General features: G+C 45.5%; 1 protein-coding gene across 5 annotated transcripts in view; it reads right to left on the reverse strand.

Annotated features, from left to right (window-relative positions):
- The window catches only part of dennd2b (DENN domain containing 2B), a 527103-nt gene that overhangs the window by 381879 nt on the left and 125526 nt on the right, over positions 1 to 19698 (reverse strand). The window lies entirely within an intron of this gene.

The following is a 19698-nucleotide window of genomic DNA, read 5'->3' on the forward strand; positions in this document are numbered from 1 at the left end:
TGGAAGTTAGAGAAATCGATGTTCATGCCATCAGGTTGGAGGATTCCCAGAAGCAATATGAGGCTTTGCACCTCAAACCTAAGAGTGACCTCATCGTGGCAGTAGAGAAGTTCCTGGACCGACATGTCGGAATGGGAATGAGAAGTAGAATTAAAATGGGTGGTCACTAAGAAATCCCACCTTCTGTGGCGGACAGATCAAAGGTGCTTGACAAAGCAGTCCTCCAATCTCCGTCATGTAGACCAATGCAGTGGTGCAACACAGGGAGCTCTGCAGTGTTTTTGTTCTTTCAAGCATTTTCTTTCCAGCAGAAAACGTCCGGGGTAAATCAAAAGAAAAATTCAAGTGCAGTGATTTTCAATCTCATTTGCCTCATAATAAAACAATATTTCTTATAACTGAGCACTGGCACAGCATCCATCATCAGGGACATCCAGCACCCCCCAGGACATGCTCTTTACTCGCTGCTGCCATCAGGAAGAAAGTACAGGAGCCTTAGGACTCTCACCACCAGATTCAGGAACAGTTATTACCCCTCAGCCATCAGGCTTCCGAAAACACAGGGATAACTTCATTCAGCTTCATTTCCCCCATCACTGAACTACTCCCACAACCTATCCTATAGACCTACTTTCAAGGACTCTTCATCTCATGTTCTCGAAATTTATTGCTTTTTCTCCCGTCTTTTGTATCTGCACACTTTTGCAGAATGGTTCCCCAATCCTGTTGGCTCCTGTGTCTCACTGATTCTATTATGTTTCCTGGATTTACTGAGTATGCCCACAAGAAAACGAATCTCATGACTCTATGTGGTGACTTATATGTAGGTTGATAATAAATTTACTTTGAACTTTTACTAATTCCCAGAAATTCTATTTAAATGGCCAACACCCAAACATTATTCTTGGCATCTTTCTGCATTTAGCGTGTGCCCTGACTGCTTTGTCTATAGAGGCCATACTCACAGTCATTCTCACATTCCTCATCCTCGGCTGTGGCTACTGATTTCTGCCACATCTCACTAAAAAATGACAGAGTAGCATTGAAATCTGCCCACGATTCAGGGACCCCCAAATGGAGAGATTTACTGAATTCACCCACATCCTTGCAGATCTCCCGAGCAATTTTCCAGCCAAGGGCACTGCACTCACTGGCTGTAGCCCTGCATAATCAGTGTGCACTAAGAGCATGCTTATTCTCGGCACTGTTCCTCACCATCCGCTCCAGATACCTCCAGCCCCCCTCTCTCACATTATTGCAGTATCCACTCATTCAGTAACATAAAGAAAGAGGTGTAGCCATGGGTACCCGTATGGGTCCCACTTATGCCTGCCTTTTTGTTGGCTTTGTGGAAAAGTCCATGTTCCAAGCCTATACTGGTATCTGTCCCCCACTTTTCCTTCGCTACATCGATGACTGCATTGGCGCTGCTTCCTGCACGCATGCTGAGCTCATTGACTTCATCAACATTGCCTCCAACTTTCACCCTGCCCTCTAATTTACCTGGTCCATTTCCAACACCTCCCTCCCCTTCCTTGATCTCTCTGTCTCTATCTCTGGAGACAGCTTATCTACTGATGTCTACTATAAGCTCACAGACTCTCACAGCTACCTGGACTATTCCTCTTCCCACCCTGTTACTTGTAAAAATGCCATCCCCTTCTCTCAATTCCTCCATCTCTGCCGCATCTGCTCTCAGAATGAGGCTTTTCATTCCAGGACAAAGGAGATGTCTTCCTTTTTTAAAGAAAGGGGCTTCCCTTCCTCCACCATCAACTCTGCCCTCAAACGCATCGTTCCCATTTCACGCACATCTGCTCTCACTCCATCCTCCTGCCACCCCACTAGGGTTCCTCTTGTCCTCACCTACCACCCCACCAACCTCCCTGTCCAACATATAATTCTCCGTAACTTCTGCCATCTCCAATGGGATCCCACCACCAAGCACATCTTTCCTTCCCCCCCGATTCTGCAGAGAACACTCCCTAAGCTACTCCCTTGTCCATTCGTACCCCCGCATCCCTTCCCACTGATCTCCCTCTCGGCACTTATCCTTGTAAGCGGAACAAGTGCTACACCTGCCCTTACACTTCCTCCCTCACCACCATTCAGGGCCCCAGACAGTCCTTCTAGGTGAGGCGACACTTCACCTGTGAGTCTGCTAGTATGATATACTGCGTCCGCTGCTCGTGGTGTGGCCTTCTTTATATTGGCGAGACTCGACGCAGACTGGGAGACCGCTTTGCTGAACACCTACGCTCTGTCCGCCAGAGAAAGCAGGATCTCCCAGTGGCCACACATTTTAATTCCACGTTCCATTCCCATTCCGATATGTCAATCCACGGCCTCCTCTACTGTCGAGATGAAGCCACACTCAAGTTGGAGGAACAACACCTTATATTCCGTCTGGGTAGCCTCCAACCAGATGGCATGAACACTGATTCTCTAACTTCCGTTAATGCCCCTCCTCCCCTTCTTACCCCATCCCTAATTTTTAATTTTTTTCTCTGTCTTTCCCTCTCACAATAACTCTTTGCCTGTTCTCCACCTTCCGCTGCTGCTCCCCTCCCCCTTTCTTTCTTCCAAGGCCTTCTGTCCTATGATACTCCCCCTTCTCCAGCCTTATATCCCTTTTGCCAATCAACTTCCCAGCTCTTAGCTACATCCCTCCCCCTCCTGTCTTCTCCTATCATTTTGGGTCTCCCCCTCCCCCTCCGACTTTCAAATCTCTTACTATCCCTTTTTTCCATTAGTCCTGACGAAGGGTCTCGACCCGAAACGTTGATTGTACTTCTGCCTATAGATGCTGCCTGGCCTGCTGCGTTCCACCAGCATTTTGTGTGTGTTGCTTGAATTTCCAGCATCTGCAGATTTTCTCGAGTTTACATGAAGAAAGTGTTCCTTGTCTTGCCATTCATCGCTGAAGACATAGCTTCAGCAAGAACACGTGCTGAGACAAGCAGCATATCGTTAGAGAATGTGAGCGAAGCTGGCAATCTCAGTTTCAGCCCCACATTATACAGAGAAACCAGACAGTGTTGTTCTGTGAACCTTGTAATTGAGGTTCTTGCTCTTCATGTGATTTCCACAAACTGTTAGGGTGATGCAACAAGCAAAATGGTGCACTGAAATTCAAGGCCAGTAATTTATTTCTAGTGTTTTGTACACTTAATACTGATTCCAAGTTCTGAAAAATTAACTTATTCCCTGCACTGTAAGTGAATAAATGCAAATACGTTACCTTGTTCTAGATTTTTTTAAACCCTGTAAACTTCAAAGCCTCTTTTCTCTTGTCATCTTATAGTATTTTCTCACAACTGATGTTAACTAAAGTTTCAACACAATAATTAACTTGTGTTCACTCTATTTTCATGAATAAAACATTAACTCCTGATACATGGCATGAGGCATGAAGTTACCTTCTAACTTAAACGTGCCAGTAATCTGAATATTCTAAAGAAGTAACATTATTTATATTCAGAAGTGCAATGAAAGCCCTTTCATGTTTGCTTGAGGAATGGGGTTATGAAAGGTATCTTTGTTTTTATCCTCAATGATGTAAATGAGTCCCTTCCTCAGCTAAAGATACTTAAAGAATGAGAAGTTAGAGTGCAAAATTAAAAAAACATGGGATTGGACATGGACTGAAATTTGATGGAAACAGAGAGGATGGGAACAAATTGATTTTTTTCAGGTGAGACACTGGAGAATCAATCAGAATTTAAGGCCTAGCATTCATAACATACATCGATAATCTGAAATTTTGAAGACATTATTTAAAAGATTGTTGATGACAGAAAAAACCTGGGTGATATTGCGAGCAGTGACAAAAGGCGGTAAAGAGGTTTCAAGACTATTTTAACAAGTTGAATAAACGGGCAAATATGTGGCAGAAGTGAAGTCATACAGTTAAACAGGCAGAGGATTATTTAAATGGTGAAGTATTGAGAATTGTTGACGGACGAAGGAATCAGTCTGTCCTTGTACACTGGTCACTGAAGGAAAACATGCTGCTAAAATGGCAATGTTGGCCTTCAGTACAAAAAGTTTTGAGTACTTGAGAAAAGATGTACTACAATTACGCAGGGCACTGGAGAAAGCTTGGTATGTCAACAAAGAGAAATTTCGACAGATGTACTGTGGAGAGCATTCTGACTGGTTGCATCACTGCTTGTTATGGAGATTCCAGTGCACAGATCTAAAAAAAAACTGCAGTTGTATACTCAGCCAGCTCAATCACAGCACAAGCCTCCCGACCTTTGAGAACACCTTCCAAACGCAGAAGGCAGCACCCATCATTAAGGACCCTCACCAGCTGAAACATACCCTCTTCTCATTACTACCATCAGGGGGGAGGTATAGTTGTCTGAAGACGCAAATTGAATGCTTTTGAATTTTGAAGGGTCTTGGTCCAAAACATCGAATGCACTTTTTCCATAGATGCTGCCCAGTCTGCTGAATTCCTCCAGCGTTTGTGTGTGTTATTCAATGTTTTTGAAACAGCTTCTTCTCCTGTGCGATTAGGTTTCTGAATGGACCATGAATGTGACCTTATTATTCCTCTTCTACACTATTTTTTATTATAACATATAGTAATTTTTAAGTCTTGCTCTGAACTGCTGCCACAAAATAACAAATTTCATTTCATAGATGAGAGGAGGAGAGAAACAGCATGCCGCGCAGACGCAGCCCTCCGATGAAAAATGATATCCTATCTGTTAAATAGGGGCCGTGGACAATTCTGATTTGACGAAGATGGACGTGAAAGCACAGAGGAACATCTGGAAAAATTTCTGAAACGCTCATTCGCTGCTGTCGTTACTGCGCAGTGGGGAATCTTTCGGAGGGTAGGCCTCAAAATCCCCGGCTTTGCCTGCTGTTGGCGACCGAGAAGGAGGTCGAATCGTTCGGATAGTGATGGCGCTCAGTACTCTGTGTCGGAGAGCTGATCAGAGCTCGAAGTTTTCGGATGACTCAGAGTCGGACCGTGGTCGGGTATGGCAGGGAGAGTTTTTCTTCCTTCTCTCCGTCTGCGTGAGATGTGGGACATTTGAGAGACTTTGAACTTTACTGTGCTCACGGACTTCTTCATCAAGTTATGGTATTGTTGCACTGTTGTAACTATATGTTATAACTATGTGGTTTTGTTAGTTTTTTTCAGTCTTGGTCTGTCCTGTGTTTTGTCATGCATTACTAAATGACAATAAAAGAGGACTGCGTGTCTTCATAATCTAAATAAATAATACGCCCATGAGAGTAAACCTGATTCTGATTCTGCAACCAATATTCCCACTGGCTGATGATAGAGCACGTCTCCCATGGCCCATGGATCTTGAAACTAGGGTCACAGTCTTGGAAAACAGGGTAAGCCTTCTAGGACTGAGATGAGAAACCTCCAGCTACACCACAGGGGAGTCTATCTGCTGGGTGAGGCCAAAGCTTGTACCTCAGAATAAGTGTTACATGTTTCTTGGGCAACTCTCAGCTTATACAGTCAGCCCTCCTTATCCACGAGGGATTGGTTCGGGAATCAATCCCTCACGGATACCAAAAAACGCGGGTGCTCAGGTCCCTTATTCAACCTGTCTAAATGCGGTGGACCTTAGGACCCAGCAGAACCCTGGACCTTACTTAACCTGTCTCAGTATGGTGGACGTTAGGACCCGGCGGCGGAGCTCTGAATCCGCAGTGTTTCTGTTCACGAAAATAATCATGATCACGATTGAAAATAAAGTGGAAATAATAAAGTGATCAGAAAAAGGTGTAACGCCATCGGTCATTGGAAAAGCGTTAGGCTAGGGTCGGTCAACGATCGGAACAATTTTAAAGCGTAAAGTGAGAAAGGCCCTGCCCAATGAAAGCAACAATTATTACTAAGCAACGCAGTGGTTTAATTATTGGGTTTTGGGGTTTTGGGTTTTTGATCCTCCACATCAACCCGGCAGGGACGGACAGTGTGCTCAGGAGTAATCTGTCACTGGATCGAACTCGGGAACTTCTGTTCCCCAGCCCAGCGCTGAAACATACGTTTCTTAAGTGTTTTATATGCATAGAAAGGTAAAATATATACTACATACTAAGACAAACGTTTGACTAACTGACGCTAAATAATACCAGATTTACGACTTACTTAGTAAGAGAACTTCTGGTTTTTTTCCGATCCCAATCCACGATAATCTACACACATCCTCCCGTATACTTTAAGTCATCTCTAGATTACTTATAATACCTAATACAATGTAAATGCTATGTAAATAGTTGTTATACTGCATTGTTTAGGGAATAATGACAAGAAAAAAAAAGTCTGTACATGTTCGAACAACAAGTGCTGGAAGAGCACTTCCGGGTTTTCTCGATTCGCAGTTGGTTGAATTCGCGCATGCGGAACTCACGGATAAGGAGGGCCGACTGTATCAATTGCTCTCAGTTGTATTTGGGCAACTCTCAGTTGACACAGCTCTTGGGCATGCAGAGAACAGCTTCTTCTCCCTTCCTTTCCAGTCTTGATGAATGGGTTCAGCCAGAAACATTGACAGTTTATTCATTTCCGCACATACTGCCTGGCCTGCTGAGTTCCTCTAGTGTTTTGTGTGTGTTGCTCCTGATTTCCAGCAGATGCAGAATTTCTTGTTTATGATTTGCTGCTCCACTGTGAAGTCTCTTCGAGGGATACCTACCCTGAAGAAGTTTAACAACATAGAACACTACAGTGCAGAAACAGGACCATTAGCCCATCTAGCTCATGCCGAACTATTAATCTGCCTAGTCCCATCGACTTCACCTGGACCAGCACCCTCCATACTCCCCCTTTCCATGTATCTATCCAGATTTCTGTTGAAATCGAACCTTCATGTACCACTTCCACTGGCAGCTCGCACCACTCTCACTACCCTCTGAGTTAACACTTCACCTTTCACCCTTAACCCATGACCTCTAGTTCTAGTCACCCAATCTCAATGGAAAAAAGCCTGCTTGTATTTACCCTATCTATACCTCTCGATTTTGTACACCTCTATCGAATCCCTCAATCTTCCACCCACCAGGGAATGTAGTCGTAGCCTACTCAACCTTTCCCTATACTCTGGTCCTCAAGTCCTGGCAACATCCTTGTAAATTTTCTCTGCACTCTATCAATCTTATTAGCATCCTTCCTGTAGGGAGGTGACCAAACCTGCACACTATTCTCGAGATTCGCCTCACCAATGTCTTATACAATTTCAACGTAACATCCCAGCTGCTGTACTCTATACATTGACTTATGAAGTCAATGTGCCAAAAGCTCTCTTTATGACCTTGCCTACCTGTGGTGCCACATTAATGAAATTAAGGATCTGTATTCCAAGATCCCTTTGTTCTACCACACTCCTCAGTGCCCTACAGTTCATGGTGTAAGTCCTACCCTGGTTGGTCCTTGACCAACTTCCCTTGCAGGACCTTGTCAAAAGCCTCGCTGAAGTCCATGTAAACAACATCCAATGCCTTGGCTTCATCAAGTTTCCTGGTAACTTTCTCAAAAAAACTGTATAAAATTGGTTAGACACATCCTATCATGCACAAAGCCATGTTGACTACCCCTAAACAGTCCATGTCTATCCAAACACATATGTATCTGGTCCCTTAGAATGCTTTCCAATAACATACCCACTAATGATGTCAGGTTCACTGACCTATACTCTCCTGGCTTATTCTTAGAGCTTATCTTAAACAACAAAACAACACGAGCTGTCCTCCAACCCTCTGGCACCTCAAACCTGGCTACGGTCATTTTAAATATCTCTGCTAGGGCCCCTGCAATATCTGCACTATCCTCCCACAGAGTCTGAGGGAACACCTTGTTAGGCACTGAGATTTATCCACCCTAATTTGCCAAAGGACAGCAAACACCTCCTCCTCTAATCTGTATACAATCATGACCTCATTGCTGCTTTGCCTCACTTCTATAAACACTGTGTCCATCTTCTGAGTAAATACAGATGTAAAAAATTCTATTAAGATCTCCCTCACCTCTTTCGGCTCCATGCGTAATTAGCCACTCGGATCAGCCAGAAAACAATTTTTTTTCCTTCACTATCCTTAATATCAGTAAAGGCTCTTGGAATTCTCCTTCATGCCTTCTTTTAGCCGCCCTGATTTTCTTAAGTATTCTCTTGCATTTCTTACATTCCTCAATTACCTCATTTGCTCCTTCCTGTCTATACCTGCTATGCATCACCTTTTTCTTAACTAGGGCCTCAATATCTCCCGAAAACCAATGTTCTCTAAACCTGTTATCCCTGTCTTTTATTCTGACAGGAACGTACATAGAAACATAGAAAATAGGTGCAGGAGTAGGCCATTCGGCCCTTCGAGCCTGCACTGCCATTCAGTATGATCATGGCTGATCATCCAACTCAGAACCCTGTACCTGCTTTCTCTCCATACCCCCTGATCCCTTTAGTCACAAGGGCCATATCTAACTCCCTCTTAAATATAGCCAATGAACTGGCCTCAACTGTTTCCTGTGGCAGAGAATACAAACTGTATCCTCTCAAAATTTCACTTCAGAAGGCCCCCCACTTAGCAAATACACTTGTGTCAGAAAACAACCTGTTCTAATCCACACCTGCCAGATCCTTTCTGATACCATCAAAATTGGCATTTCTCTAATTTAAAATCTCAACCCGAGTACCAGACCAATGCTTCTCCATAATTATCCTGAAGCTAATAACATTATGATCACTAGATGCAAAGTGTTCCCCTCCACAAACTTCTGTCACTTGTCCTGTCTCATTCATTAATAGAAGACCTACTACTGCACTCTCTTTAGTTGGGGCTTCTATATTCTGATTAAGGAAACTTTTCTGAACATACATGACAAATTCTATTCCAGGCAACCCTTTTACAGTATGGGAGTCCCAATCAATATGTGGAAAGTTAAAATCACCTACTATCACAACCTTATGCATCTTACAACAGTCCACGATCCCTCTACAAATTTGCTCTTCTAAATCCCGCCGACTGTTGGTGCTCTATAATGTAATGCCATTAACATGGTTCTTATACCTCGGGTCCAACCATAAAGCCTCAACAGAAGAGTTCTCCAGTCTGTCCTGCCTGAGTACTGCTGTGACATTTTCCCTGACTAGTAACGCTAGCCATCCCCCTTTCATCTCTCCCGCTCTATCATGTCAAAAACAATGGAATCCTGAAACACTGAGCTGCCTGTCCTGCCCCTGCTACAACCAATTTTCAGTAAGGGCTCCAGTGTCATAGTTCCACATGCTGATCCACGCCCTAAGTTCATCTGCCCTTCCTACTCCTTGCATTGGAATACACACAATCAAAGGCCAAATCAAAGGTGGTAAAGCATCATATAGGAGGGAGATTGAAAACCTGGCTGAGCGATACCACAACAACAATCTCTCACTCAACGTCAGCAAGACCAAGGATCTAATTATTGACTTCAGGAGGAAGAAACCTGAGGTCCCTGAACCAGTCTTCATTGCAGAATCAGAGATGGAGAGGGTCAGCAACTTTTAAATTGCTCTGTGTTATCATTTCAGAGGATCTATTCTATCCTGAGCCAAGCATGCAAGTGCAATTATGAAGAAAGCACTGCAGTGTTTCTATTTCCTTAGAAGTTTGCAAAGATTCAGTATGACATCTAAAACTTTGACAAGCTCCTGTAGATGTGTTTAACCTCACCCCCACCCCCCACCCCCCACCCCCGTCATGCAGCACTAGCAACCTTCCTCTAGGATATTCATCACTCTCCAATTCGTCTCTTCTGTACAGGTCCCACCTTTCCCAGAAGAGAGCCCAATGATCCAGAAATCTGATGCCCCTCCTCATACACCACCTCCTTAGTCACAAGTTAAACTGTATAATCTTCATATTTTTGGTCCAACTAGTATGTGGCACAGGTAGCAATCCTGAGATCAAAACCCTGGAGCTCCTGCTCTTTAACTTAGCACCTAGCTCCCTGAACTCACTTTGCAGAACCTTGTAACTGTTCCTACCTACGTCATTGGAACCTACATGGACCATGACCTCTGGCATTTCACCCTCCCACTTATGAATGCTGTGGACTCCATCCAAGATGTCCCAGTCCCTGGAATTTGGGAGGCACCTCCTGTCTGTCCCCGAAGCAATGAATCCCCTATCATTTCAGCTCACCTCTTCCCTTCAGAGCCAGAGACCTGACTATGGAGGCTTCCCTCTGCTAGGTCATCCTCCATCAGTATCCAAAGCGGTATACCTGCTGTTGAGTGGAACAGCTACAGGGGTACTCTGCACTACCTACCTATCTTCTTTCCCCCTCCTGACAGTCACCCAGTTACATGTGTCCTGCACACTGTTTGTTGTGTCAATCAACCCATCAGCCTCCTAAGTGATCCAGAGTTCATCTAATTTCAGCTCCAGTTCTTTACCCTGGTCTGAAAGAAGATGCAGCTGGATGCTCTTCATGTAGGTGTTGTCATCAGGGACACTAGAGGCCTCCCCGCCTTCACATCCCACAAAAGGAGTATTTCACTATCCTGTCTGGCATGTCCTTTGCTCTAACTGTGCAATAAGAAAAAAGAAAAATTAAACTAAAAAAAATCTACCTACAGAATCTGCCTCTCCTCACCGAAGCCTGAACTCTCCACTCTAACTTTTGCCCACTCATACAATGGCCACTCCCACAAAGGCTACTCCACTTAACTTATTTTTATTGGCCCTCGATCTGTACAACATAAAACATCTAGCCAAAAAGGTGGCAGAGTCTCCAGACCTCTCCTCTTTCTTGGTGGTTTTAGGTGACTGTAAACAGGAGATCCAGAACAACCAATGATCCCAGAAGAGCTAACAAGTTCCACCGACAACGTTCCTTTGAGGCAAATTAAACTCTCAGAAGTGACAGCTTACCAGCCGAGCTGTACTTGAATCTGTAGGTCTGGGTAAGCCCAATCCTATGGAAGCGCAGAATCCTGTGCTTCTAGCTGGCACTGTGGAACAATCCACAACGAAAAGTGCATCATCCTCATCTACAAGCAGAAGGATGTCTGAATTTGGTGACCCATCTCATTGCTGAATGTGGATTACCATATTCTGTCCCAGGTCATCACCAGTCAAGTTAAGTTCACTCGAGGGCAGGTGATCCACCCACACCAGGAAAATCTCTGATAGCTTTGTACCTGTTTACTATGGATGTGCTTTCAAAAAATGGGCTTTGGGGAGGGATGAAGAATAAGACCCACGTGCTCTACAAAGGCTTCAGATATACAGTCCAAATCAATGAGAGGGATACAGAAAGCTTCCCCATCAAATCTTGAGTTAGGCCAAGCTGCCCACTCTCCTCCACCTTTCCCAAATCCATCAGGAAGGCCACAGTCATAAGAGGAATGATAATACCAGGTAGTGCAGGTGCACTGATCAAAGTCTTTCTGTGCGTTTGTATGCAAATAATATTCCCACCTTCTGCTCAGACCCACCATCTGGATCAGTGCCCGTGGCTACTTTAAACTAGCCTCAGTGGCCTGGGTCAATCACAGCAAACAGACCAACCAAACCTCCACTGCCAAGTCTGACAACCTGAAAGTGCCGCGAATCGGAGGAGCCGGGACACAAGGCAAGAGTTGTCTAAATCCAACAGCTAGCATTAAGCAGAACTGTAAGTGTGGGACAGATGGTCACCTCTTGATGGTCAAATATGAAGTGCTCATGATGTTGTTGTACATGATGGAAGCATGTTCATACCCTGCTCATGCACCGTGAGCCATCTTCTGCTCCACTTGGACCCAGACTGGATCGATTCCATTGAGCCATGATGTACAGGAAGTGAAGAGAAATGTACCCAACATATTCTGAAGCCAACCTTTGTATATGGCTGCACCCCAGCTGCTGGCACTTAGCCTCACTGCTGCAATCTTGGGAGGGACCAATATGCAATGCAAGGCGTAGTTTCTCCTCTGAGCTAGTGTGCCTCTTTTTCCAAGAATGGCCCTGAACTACCGGGAAAGGGAGGGAGAGTGATCCTCAAGTCTGAGGAAGACCTGAAGATGTTCCCCATATTAGGGAGCCATAGAGGGTACAGTGGGTGAAGATTTCTCTCCTTCACTATGGAGTTGGGGGATAGAAACCATCTACACATTTAATGCTGCTCCAGAGGATCCATGCGTGTCCATAATTAGGATGCTTTCATGAAAAGTCAGATGCAGATGCACACCGACTTGCTGAGCACTATATCAGACCTGCCTCACAAAATACAAAAGGAACAAGGAATGTAGTGGGAGATTGTGTGGAGCCAGGAGACCATGATCTCCTCCCTGATGGCCAACAATTCTTCCTTGCAAGAGATCAGCACCTTTTCTACAGGGCCTGTTGGAGACATTGTCACAGATGGATGCCACACTCAAAGAGCTCATGCCTTTGAGATTCTGCCCTGATCCAACTAGATACACAATGTCTGCTCTATGGCTGTAGCTTCAAGCTTTAAAGTAACATTCAGGTACCATCAGGACACAGCTTGACATCCTCGTGGAGCAGAGAGAAGCTGCCCGAAAGGTGACCTCACTGACCAACAAGGTGACAGTGCATGGGTCAGTACAGCACAGGAACATTCCCTTCAGCCTACGATGTCAGTGCTGACCATGACACCAATTTAAACACTCAGCCTGCACATGGTCTAGATGCCTCCATATCCCGTTTGTTCATATGCCTATCTAAATGCCTCATGAATGTTGCCATAGTTGTGATACAGACCACAATGTGACTCAGCGACACCATGCCATTCCTCTGCAAGTGTGATGCAACTGACAACTGTTACGAACCCCATGACGGGAATAAAGAACCAGCAGAGATGGAAAACACTTTGGAGTCCAGTATTGCTATAAATCAATAATATTTATTAGTAACTATGCAATACAGTAATATAAATGTAGATAAATCAAACAAGTTAGCAATGATAATATATATAACTAAGTATATCAGTAAGTGTGGAAATATATGTATGAAAAACTAAGCTTCTTTAAGTCTAGGGGTAAAAAGGTACAGTCTTACGATGACGAGTAAAGTTCAGTTCAGTTCGTGGTATTGAGTTGAGTAGTGATGGAGAGAGAGAGAGGGAGAGATTTGAGTCTTCAGGTGAGCTGACGCCGTCGATCTTCTCATTGTCCTTCGAAAGCTTTTAGAAGTCACCGACTGTGACTTTAACAAAATGGACCGGCTTACTGTGGTGGAGCTATCACCCAGGCGAGGCTGGACACATGGACAAGTCCCCACCAGTCAACCCTTTTCCTCTTTCCACTGTAAGAGCGATGGATCGATCCGCCTGATCGATCCTCCAAACCCCACTTTTTCTGCGGGCACAACAATGCTCATTCAGTGTCCAGAACATGTTTCTCCCGTCTATCATCTGACCTCCTATTTTATCTTCCCGTGCTGAGCATCAGCTGTCATTCAAATAACTCCTCCTTCCTCCCTCTGTGAAGAAATGCAAGCAGGCAACAATCCTCGAAGAAAGTGTCAACAACCTGCCGAAAATCATAACATCGAGTGTCCACTAAATAACACGCCTTTGGTCACCATAGCAACTTACGAGCTGCACGGTGCTGTCTCCAGCTCCAACTCAGTAGAAATCCGAAGTTACTACCAGTGCCTTAAAGTGACAGTCCAACCATTAGTCTTCGTCTTTTTCTCTCTTTTACAAACAAGCTATCGGTGGAAAATAACTCTCTCTCTCTCTCTTTTCAACAGCACAGTTAATAGGGGTAATTCAGGATCCCGTCACATAACTCTCTCCCGAGATTTTGGAACGTATTTGATTGGCCTGCAGTGAGTGAACCATGAAGGTCGACACTCAGGTCTCCTGATGACAGTGGAGTGTCCCTTTACATCATAACAAAGTACCATGATGTCTGGTTGAAGTGTAATTCTTCAGTGAAGGGGGCAAGTCACACCTTCCTGCTCCAAACTGCGGTTTTCAGAAGTGAGCGCTGCCCACAGTGAAGATGTAATTTTATGCCCGCATGATGACGGGCAAATGTTAAGCATACTAGGGTGATAAAACACCTCACCCAGTTTCATTATGGGCAGCATTTCCATGGGAAGTGGATCCAAGTACACTACACATCTGCAAATTGATTTAGGTGCAAGCACTACATAACCCAGCCTCCAGGCAACTACTTGTAAATCTGTTAAAATTCATGAGCATATCTTCTTAGTGTTAAATGAATAATTTAAATACCACCAAGATTCAAACTGAATCATGAATTCCAAAAGAAAAACAGGAATTGGGGTCAATGCACAATGATAAATCTAGGAACACACACAAAATGCTGGAGGAACTCAGCAGGCCAGGCAGCATCTATGGAAAAGAGTAAACAATCGATGTTTCAGGCCGAGACCCTTCTTCATTGGTGTGATGATAAACCTAGGGTTGAGATTTGTGACGAGAATACACATAGATTAAGATGTTAGCTGTCCTGTGCTGGCACCAGTGGAATCAGCAGTTGGTCTGCCACCTGTCTTCAGGAGAGAGAGATAAGGAAAATAATGGAGCAGGATTTGGAGATGTTAATGAAGGGACGGGAGAGAGACTAACAGAAGGAGAGAGCTGTCAAGATCAGCTCCCCCTTTGAACCCTAAACTGTTTGAAGTGATGGACAGGCGATACCCCAGCAGAGGGATAAGAAGGGACAGGTTCGCTAAGGCAAGACACACGACACTCGAGGTAACGAGACCCTGGAAGCGGTGCACCTCTCACAAGTCGGTGGGAAGTTTTGGACGGCCGGTTGCGGGACCAGGCCATAGACGCACAGGGTGGAAAGGCACGATCGGCGGGAACCTGGTGTGTGTCCACCCTTGCCTGGGTGCCGGGTTCACCGCAGAGAAACGATCGTACCTGGAAACGGAGGGGGTCACGGTCGGTGACCTCAGATGACATCACAAAGGGCTCGCCCGAAAGTTGACTGCGAAGGTCTGTGTGGAAGCCGTTTTTGAATATTCATTCGTTTTGCTCTCTCTCTCCTTCCCCCACACTGTCCATCTCCCACGGCAGCGATTACTGCGAACTGAACTGAACTAAATTGAACTGAACTTTGCGTCACTTTGAAACTGGTCATTTACCCCTAGACAACGATAGAGCTTGATTGATCCTGTTATCTTAATTCTGTGTACATGTGTGTTTATCATTGCTGAACCGTTGCATTTATTATCCTTTTGATTAGAGTACTGTGTTGCTTGTTTCTTTAATAAAACTTCCTTAGTTCTAGTAATCCAGACGCTAACTGAGTGATCCATTTCTGCTGGTTTGGCAACCCAGTTACGGGGTACGTAACAAAAGTGGGGTTCTCGTCCGCAATTTTGAATGCTAAATTTGGGACGGAGTAAATTGATTGGGTCAAAATTCCCGAAAGAAAGAAAAGACAAACAGCAGAAATGGAGGCTGAGGAACTTATAAAGGCGCCGACCTTGGAGGCATTAGAGGATGCCAGGAAATCGGAGTTGGTAGCTGTGGCCAAACGGTTGAATCTTGCTAAGGGGAAGTCGACAATGATGAGAGAGGAGATACACAGAGCTATCGTAGAGCACTATGTATCTAAAAGTGTGTTTCCCCAAGGGGAGCTGGAGGTGGTGTCTATTGAAAAACCTGCTGGAGACGCGGTACAGGTGCAGCTTGAAAAACTGAGACTCGAGCATGAGTTCCGGGTACGGCAGTTGGAGCGAGAAGAGAAAGAGAGGGACAGACAGTTGGAGCGAGAAGAGAGAGAGAGAGAGAGACAGTTGGAGCGAGAGGAGAAACAGAGGGAAAGGGAATTCGAGCTGGAGAAGTTAAAGATAAGGGCAGAGCAGGGGCCCGTGCCGAACCAAGGTGGAGGGTTCCGGGCGACCCAGGAGGTTAGGCTGGTTCCTCCATTTGACGATACCGACGTGGATCGGTACTTTCTCCATTTCGAAAAAGTTGCTACAAGTCAGGACTGGCCGAGGGATAAGTGGGCTGTTTTGCTTCAGAGTGTACTGAAAGGGAAAGCCCAACAAGCTTACTCAGCTTTGTCCGCGGAAGATGCCCAGAGGTATGAGGTGGTGAAAGAGGCCATCCTCAGGATTTATGAGTTGGTCCCGGAGGCATACCGGCAGAGGTTCCGGAATGCGAGGAAGCAGTGGGACCGCACGTATTTAGAGTTTGCCCGTGAGATGCAGACATATTGTGAGCGTTGGTGCGCCTCGAAGGGGGTAGAGGGTGATTATGACAGACTGCTACAGCTGATCCTGATTGAGCAGTTTAAAGGTTGTGTCTCTGAGGGTATGAGACCCTACCTAGATGAGAAAGAGGCAGCCATGTTAGCCGCAACTGCTAAGTTAGCGGATTAGTATGTGTTGACACATAAAATGAAGTTTGCCCCCAGTAAAGGCTACCAGAAGGTTAGTCAGGACGGCGGGGAGAATCCGCCAGAAAAGTCAGAAAGTAAGCCGGGGACTAGTGAGAAGGATAAGGTAGACCGGAAGCAGTCTGGTAGGAAGTTTCCTGGGGTCATCTGTTATAATTGTGGGAAAGTTGGACACTTTGCATCCAAGTGCTTTGCCCCAAAGAAAGAGACGGGAAAAGGAAAAACGGCGATTTTGACTGGCTGTATCGAGCTGGTAAACGAACCGCTAGGGAAGGACAGGTCTGCCAAAGTTCAGGAAGGGTGCGGGAGGTTTATCTCGGCCGGATTGGTGTCAGTGAAGGAGGGGTTAAAACCAGTTCCAGTGCGGATCTGGAGAGACACGGGAGCGTGTCAGTCACTGATACTGAAGAGTGTATTAGAGTTTAGCTCAGAGACCCAGACTGGGGAGGTCAAGGTCAAAGGTATTGGAGAAGGGACAGAGGCCGTCCCTTTGCACCAGATACACTTACAAAGCAACCTGGTCTCTGGACTAGTCACGATCGGGGTGAGGCCCGAATTACCGATGAAAGGCGTGGAAGTCTTGCTCGGTAATGACCTCGCCAGGGGAATCGTGTTCCCAGCAGTGAGATTGACAGGTCAGCCTGCCAGCATTGAGGCCCCGCCCATGGACTCACAGGTTCATCACGGGACTGCGGTAGTAAATTTAGCTGAGACGTTTCTGCCAGCCTTGTACGAGAAGGGGGTAGAAAGTGAAAAGAAGGAGTGTAGTGAAACAAGAGGTAGTGAGGGAGCTGAGACAGACTTAACATTAGCCAGGAAAGAATTTGTGCAGGCGCAGGAGCGAGACAAGGGGCTGATGGTTTTGGCAGAGGCAGCTCCCTCTGACGCAGAATTAACAAGGGAACTAGTAGGCTATTGTGTGGAGCAGGAAGTGCTAAGGAAGAAAGGGAGACCAAGTACCGTACCCGCAGATGAGGAATGGGAGGTGGTGCAAAAGAGTTATGGGGATGAGATTTTTAACCTGGCCCACAAGGTACCCCTCGGTGGACATTTTGCGGTGCTGGAGGAAACAGCTGGTGGAATCATGAAAGAGATTTACTGGCTGCACCGGAGGAACGATGTTATTGATTATGGCCGACGCGATTGAGACGGTCACAGGCTTTTGATATGCTAACAAACCTAGTCGGTGTTAGCGCGGAAATCAATGAAGCTAGGGTCCCCCGATAAGAGAAAAAAACCATTTTGAAAAGATGAGTATGGTATCGACCAGATGGGAGAAGGCTATTGTTTTGGCCAGCTCTGCTGATAAGGTCTCTCCCTTAATCCCCGAACAAAGCGACTCTTTAGAAGAAGTAATTAAACAACTCGCACACGTGTGTTTGATTGTCCCGAGGCGATGCAAGGAACTGGGACGTTGGGTGGTGTTTGTTAAACTAGGCCAGCCTAGCGAGCAACAACCCTATAGAATGAGTAATTCAGTGACGAAAGGGTTGACGAACACAGGGGTGTGTACTGGCGATGTAATACGGCTGTCTGAAGCCAGCTTGATAGTGAACCTTGAAAAAAATGAGTTCGGCCACACGAAGGCCACTTACCTGGGAATTGTGGTGACACAGGGGCAGCTGGCAGCGATGCAAGCTAAGGTGCGGGCTATCTCTGACATCCCAACCTCGACAGACAAAAGGGCCCTCAGGAGGCTCTTGGAGATGGTGGGGTACTGTAGGAAGTTTTGCAATAACTCTGCGGTTACTACCCCTCCCCCTCCTACTAAGCCCTTGCAAGAGAAAACTAAGTCGGAATGGGACGACCCTTGTTATTGTGGTCCGGGACGAAACCCAATGAGAGGTTACATTGATCGCAATTCATCAGTGTTTTTGGCCACTATGAAGTTTGCTAAGTTGGAGCCTGGTCTAAGGGATTATTAATTACACATATAAAAGGAACAGAAAATGTGATGGCTGACTGTCTGTCAGGTGTTGACAACTTCAAATTCGCCGTATTAGCCAAATAGCTGATAAAGATGTATATTTGTGTGTATCAAATAATGTATTCATGCTTGTAATTTTTACCCCGGTAAAAATCCTTAAAGGGGGGGAAGTGTGACGAGAATACACATAGATTAAGATGTTAGCTGTCCTGTGCTGGCACCAGTGGGATCAGCAGTTGGTCTGCCACCTGTCTTCAGGAGAAAGAGAGATAAGGAAAACAATGGAACAGCATTTGGAGATGTTAATGAAGGGATGGGAGAGAGTAACAGAAGAAGAGCTGTCAAGATCGACTCCCCCCTTGAACCCTGAACTGTTCGATGTTTATGGACAGGCGATACCCCAGCAGGGGGATAAAAAGGGACAGGTTCGCTAAGGCAAGATACACGACACCCGAGGTAACGAGACCCTGGAAGCGGTGCGTCTCTCACAAGTCGGTGGGAAGTACCGGGCCATAGACGCACAGGGTGGAAAGGCATGATCGGCGGGAACCTGGTGTGTGTCCACCCTTGCCTGGGTGCCGGGTTCACCGCAGAGAAACGATTGTATCTGGAAACGGAGGGGGTCACGGTCGGTGACCTCAGATGACATCACAAAGCTGACTGCAAAGGTCTGTGTGGAAGCCGTTTGAATATTCATTTGTTTTGCTCTCTCTCTCCTTCCCCCACACTGTCCATCTCCCACGGCAGCGATTACTGCGAACTGAACTGAACTAAATTGAACTGAACTTTGCGTCACTTTGAAACTGGTCATTTACCCCTAGACAACGATAGAGCTTGATTGATCCTGTTATCTTAATTCTGTGTACATGTATGTTTATCATTGCTGAACTGTTGCATTCATTACCCTTTTGATTAGAGTACTGTGTTGCTTGTTTCTTTAATAAAACTTCCTTAGTTCTAGTAATCCAGACTCCAACTGAGTGATCCATTTCTGCTGGTTTGGCAACCCAGTTACGGGGTACGTAACAGATTGTTCAATAATTATACTTTGCAGGGTGACAAGTGTTGTCTCACAATGATTTGGATGTTCTTTCTGTCGGAAAAGCTGATCCTAATTTAGTGACAAATATCACCCCCGTCACACACACAAAAAAACGAGATATTAAGCTTCAATTAACTAGACATTTGCCCTGCTTTATGGAGCTTGATGTAACAAGATAGTTGAGAGTTTGTGAATCTATCATTAAAATCTGGATTAAACCATTCCTGTGCAGTTTAATGGCACACACCTGCCGCGCAGGTGCCCACACCCTGCCTAGGAAAGTTCTGAACACTTTACAGTGATGTCAAAAAAAGCGGACCTCAGACAGAAGACAAAGGCAGGCATTTCCTACTTCAAAAAGATTGGAAATCTCTTTAGTC

This window comes from Mobula birostris, chromosome 11 (assembly GCF_030028105.1).
Source record: "Mobula birostris isolate sMobBir1 chromosome 11, sMobBir1.hap1, whole genome shotgun sequence".
Lineage (NCBI taxonomy): Eukaryota > Metazoa > Chordata > Chondrichthyes > Myliobatiformes > Myliobatidae > Mobula > Mobula birostris.